The sequence below is a fragment of the Cupressus sempervirens genome, chromosome 11, assembly GCF_028749045.1.
Source record: "Cupressus sempervirens isolate cs-2001-9-10 chromosome 11, ASM2874904v1, whole genome shotgun sequence".
Taxonomy (NCBI): domain Eukaryota; kingdom Viridiplantae; phylum Streptophyta; class Pinopsida; order Cupressales; family Cupressaceae; genus Cupressus; species Cupressus sempervirens.
Genome location: NC_143128.1, coordinates 149436803 through 149442802, shown reverse-complemented (window position 1 = coordinate 149442802; position 6000 = coordinate 149436803).

Here is a 6000-nt window from a genome sequence, read left to right as displayed (position 1 = left end):
GGTGAGCCATTAGATGTCATTTTTGAGAAATTGACTAAGGACAACCTCATCAAATTTCCTCCTACCTAGAAAATTGACCCAGGCCAATCCAAAGTTGCATGGTACAAAGATAATGAGTACTGCAAATTTCATACGGTAAAAGGTCACACCACCCTCAGATGCATGAAACTGAAAGATTATGTGTAGGATCTCATTGATCGGAAAGAAATCACTGTTGGTGCCGAAACCTCTCCCAATGCAAGCTTACAAATCTGTCAAAATGCTTTTCCTCCTCACAACAACCAAAATCCTGGAAAAGCACCTATCCAAACCAACAACAAAAATACCAACAACCGCCAGCCAAACCAACAGCATGGGAAGAACAATGACCACACTTCATCCCACATAGACTATGGTAGCCTCATCGGTTGTATATCTGAAAAAGAGCCTTCTGTCAATGTTATCAATATCCAAGGCCCAAACAATGAGTGTACAGTCACCACTAGAAGAGCGCGATTGAACATCGTAGCCCCATTAGTCCCATCAGCACTATCAACCCCAGCAGTATCATCAGCTCTGTCCAAAAGCCAATACAATATCTTGGAACACCTCAGGAACATGCCAACCCAAATCTCCATTTTAGACCTTCTCCACACTAGTCCTATGTACAAAAACATCCTTGACAATGCTCTCATAGAATCTCGTGTCCCTTCAGATATCAACGCTACTAATTTTTGTAATCTCGTTGGACACCTATCCTCCTTAAGTGCCCTATCATTCAAACCCACCGACATACTCGTGGTCAAGCCAGATCACACCCTTCCACTTTGCATAGCCATCATGGTATCCAATTTTTCTGTAAAAAGAGTAATGATAGATAATGGATCATCCTTGAATATTTGCACCCTAAAATTCATAAAACAAGTAGGGTATACTGAGGTAGATATCATCAGTGAGGTTATCACCATCAAAGCTTATGATAACTTGGAAAGAACCACAGAAGTAACTATTTTGCTGCCAATCAAGGTTGGGTCAGTCATCCAAGAAACACTCTGCCATGTTATTGATCTAAACCTACCATTTAACATCCTCCTCGGTCGCTCATGGATTCATGCCATGAAAGCTGTTCCATCCACTTACCATCAATGTGTCAAATTTTTGCATCAAGGCACTGAGGTAACCATCCATGCCGATCCAGAACCCTTTGCTTTTTGCAATGCAGTTGAAGCTTCATATGCAAACCATTTCCCTGGAATTGATATAGGCACAACCATTGCCAGCTCATCCCACACTTGTAATGACCCAAAAACCATCCTCGCCTCCACCCTATCTACCGTGAAGATCAATAACAAAGGTTGTGGAGAGTATAGTCTGTCAGATGCATTTGCTGTCGGGACACTCCCACTTGATCCACAAGCCCATGGATGACTGACATATCACAAAGCTAAGGAGACTCCACCTCCTTGATACAAAAATTTTGGCCCAACAACCTTTGTATCCTTGAAAATCCCTCTTCATGAGGAGCTCACTCCAGATATCAACAATTGGTTACATAAGGATGCACCTCCAAGAAATCAAGCACACCTTGATCACTTCAGCCAGAAGTATCCCCAAGAACATAAGCTCGTCACTGACAAACGAAACTATCAAGGTGGTGGTCTAGGACCAGAGGAAAGAGGCATGCAGTGCCCCATCGAAACACACAAGTGGGAAATGAAGTCAGTTCTTGGCTTTGGCATACCCACAACTGGGAGCACCAATGAGAATGGTTATGCTTTTTCAAACATTCACCGTGACCTTGTCAAAATTGAAGACATTCCTGAGGAAGTTGAAAAGAGAGCCTACGACGATATCCCAGACCAAATCTTCCTCGGAGACTCTGTTCTCCAAGAACTATCCATCCATTTCATTAACCTGCCACTCGCCCATCCACACCTCATAGATTGGGACCAACCAAGTGTTATACACATTGATGAGTTCACATTAGAAGAAGTGCTTCTGAGATTCATGGGAGCTGAAACTCCTCACAAACAAATAAAGCCAAATTCTACCTATATCTATAAGCTAGATCCCAAGGGGTATTTTGGAGAAAATCCCCAACCTAGTTCTGATACACCCAAAACTGGAACTAAGGTGACTCTGGGACTAGCTAAGGCAGCAAAGAGAGCCCCTTGGTGAGAAAATCTAGAGGCACAAGTAGAACATGAAGATTTAGCATTGCCTCCTCAAGATAATCGACTAGAGGTGTCTTCTATTCTAATTGAGGATACTAGAGAAGTCAACATCGGTTCTTTAGAGATCCCCAGACTTGTTCACATTGTTGCATCCCTATCACAAGACCAAGATGACCTCCTCTTTGAGGTCTTAAGAGAGAACATTGGCCTATTTGCATGGTCATATTAGGACATGCTAGGACTTGATCCAAAGCTTGTAGTTCATCATCTTGCAGTCGATCCAAAGATCAAGCCCGACAGACAAAAGCTTAGAAAAATGCACCCCAAGGTGGCATTACTGGTCAAAGTTGAATTAGAAAGAATGTTAGTTGCTAAGGTTATCCGACCTATTGACTACTTAGAGTGGATCTCCAACATGGTCCCCGTCACTATGCCTTCTGGTGACATCAAAATTTGCACTGATTTCAGAGATCTTAACAAAGCTTGTCCAAAAGATGATTTTCCCTTACCCAACATAGCTATGATTGTAGACCTTACAGCTGGACATTAAATTTTTTCCCTCATGGATGGATTTTCTAAGTATAATCAAATCAAGATTGTAGAAGAGGATCAGCATAAGAAAGCATTCACTATCCCTTAGGGAACCTTTTGCTACAACATGATGCCTTTTGGCCTAAAGAATGCTGGGGCTACCTATCAAAGAGCTATGACAACCATTTTCCATGATCTTATCCATAGCATTTTGGAGGATTATGTGGATGATATCTTGGTTAAATCTCACACCTTCATGGATCATCTTACTGACTTGGAGAAAGTCTTTGATAGGTTAGCCAAATATCATCTCATGCCGAATCCCAAAAAATGTGTCTTTGGGGTCACATCTGGCAAGCTTCTAGGCTTTATAATTTCTAAATGAGGTATAGAGATCGACCCCAAGAAGGTCAAGGAAATCTTAGACATGCCTCCTCCCCAAACACTATGACAACTTAACACTCTTCAAGGAAAACTTCAATCCGTTCGACGCTTCATCTCCCAGCTTGCAGATAAGTGTACGCTATTTGCACATTTATTGAAGAAGGATGAAAATTTCAAGTGGGATCCTTTATGTCAACATAGCTTTGATCATCTCAACCAACATCTCATCAATCCCCCTATCTTGGTTCCACCAGTTCTTGGTCATCCCTTGATCTTGTACATATCAGCAATGCCTACTGCTCTAGGGGCACTTCTAACATAGCTCGATGACTACGGTAGAGAAAGAGCCATCTACTACATCAATAGAACCCTAGTTGGTTATGAACTCAATTATACTCCTATGGAAAAAACTTGTTTGGTTGTTATTTTCTCAACTCAAAAGCTTCACCACTACATGCTAAGTCATACCATCCAACTAGTCTCCAAGATCGACCCTCTCAAGTATATGCTCTCCAGAACAACACTTACAGGCCGTTTGGCCAAATGGGTTATGCTCCTTAGCAAATTTGACATCCGATATGTGGACAGAAAGGTAATCAAAGGGCAAGTTATAGTAGATCACCTAGCTGATGCGCCTCTAGTAGATACATATCCTTTGATCACATAATCTCCAGATGAGCATATCTGTCTAATTGAAGAACAGCCCCCATGGAAACTTTATTTTGATGGCTCATACACATCTCATGGATCAAGGGCAGGAATATTGTTGGTCACACCTCAAGGAGATTACATTCCAAAAGCCTTCAAGCTACAATTCCCTAGCACCAACAATATAGTTGAATATGAGGCTCTCATAGCAGGATTAAAGATAGTTGCAGAATGGAACATCACTAAGTTACAAATCTTTGGCGATTCTCAGCTCATCATCAAGCAAGCCCTAAATGAATATCAAACTAAAGATGAAAAGCTATTAGCCTACAAAGAGCTAGTTAATCAGCTAACCTAGCATTTTACAAAGCTTCAGTTTACACAAGTGCCTCGAATGTAGAACAAAGTAGCAGACGCTATGGCTACTATTGGCTCACTCTTGGAAATTCCGCAAGCAATTACGCAGTATGAGTTTTTAGTCGAGTAGCTCCTCACACCTGCCTATGCGAATGATGACTCAAACCGTGTTTGTATCTTGGTTGGTCCCCAATCCCCTTGGTATCATGAGATTCACGCTTACCTTAAAGATGGTATCATCTCCCCTCACCTCACACGTACCCAACGCCAAAACCTCATCTGAAAATTATCCCGCTATGTTATCATAGCCAATACCCTATATTGTCGGGGTTATCATGATACTCTCTCTTGATGTTTAGATGAAAATGAGGCCCTAATGGCGTTAAAATAAGTACACTTCAAACTTTGCGGTGCCCACATGAGTGGTATTGTCCTCATGCGAAAAATCCTTAGAGCAGGCTACTATTGGCCTACCATTGAAGAAGATTCCTATGACTTTGTCAGAAAGTGTCTCCCATGTCAGTAGCACATAAATCTTATGCACGCTCTAGCACAGGATCTACAACCTATTGCACCACCTTGGCCTTTCACTTGTTGGGGTCTTGATCTAGTTGGAACTATCACACCTCTCTCATCTGATATACATAAATGGATAATAACAACTACAGACTATTTCACTAAATGGGTGGAAGCTGTCCCCCTAGTCTCAGCTATAGGAGTTCAAGTCTCCAAGTTCATCTTGTACCACATTGTTTGTCGCTTCAGCATCCCATCCACCATCTTCACCGACCACGAAGGTAACTTTAAAAATCTCAACATGGAAGAATTATGCACTTCCCTCCGCATCCATCATTGCTTTTCTAGCCCATATTTCCCACAAGGTAATGGCTAGATAGAGGCAACTAACAAAACCCTCCTCAAAATCCTAAAGAAAGTTGTCAATGATTCCGGCCGTGATTGGCACCTACAAATAAATCCAGCCCTCTGGGCCTATCGAACTTCCTTCCATACATCCACAAGCACAACTCCATACTCCTTAGTCTATGGTGCCGAAGCAGTACTACCCATAGAGGTTGAACTTCCCTCCTTACGCATATCTTTACAAGGGCAAATATTAGATGAAGAATACAGAGTAGCTCAGCTCACCCAGCTAGCTCTCTTAGATGAGAAGCAACAACAAGCCTATGATCATCTCACAGTCTATCAAACTTGTCTCAAAAGGAATTTCAACAAGAAGGTGCTTCCATGACACTTTCAGCTAGGTGACATGGTCCTCAAAGAAAATATGAAAGTCCAAGTTGATTGAGAAAAGAAAGCCAAGTTTGAACCTACTTGGCTTGGTCTTTATGTTGTCACTGCCTCCTTTGGCTCCGGAGCCTATGAGCTATCTACACTGGAAGGAGAACTCTTGAATGATCCTACTAACATCATTCATCTCAAGAATTTCTATGCTTGAAGATCCTTGGTATCCCCAGCTTTTGAAAAATACAAAAAAATTGTAAAGAGAAATAAGCGTCCAATGGTGAAAACTTTGCAATTCAAGCACCCTAGATAGGTACCTTGGTGAAAACCTGGTAATTCAGGCACCTTGTGTACTAAGACTAATCCATTATCTATCACTATCCTATCCCTCATCCATTCACCCACCATCCCATAAAACACCTGCTTGTTCCCTTGGTGTTCCAACCAAATATCCAAAATCTAATGAAGCTTGTAAATACCTGCTATACAGCTTGTAAATCTTGTACCTCAGCTTGTAAATCTTATACCTCAGCTTGTAAATCTTGTACCCCAACTTGTCAATCTTGTATCATCCCTTGTATCATAGCTTGTATATCCAAATCTTGTCCAAAGCTTGTACCATATTCCAGCTTCTATTATATACCAAAGCTTGTATCCTAGTTTGTATCCTATCACATGCACACAA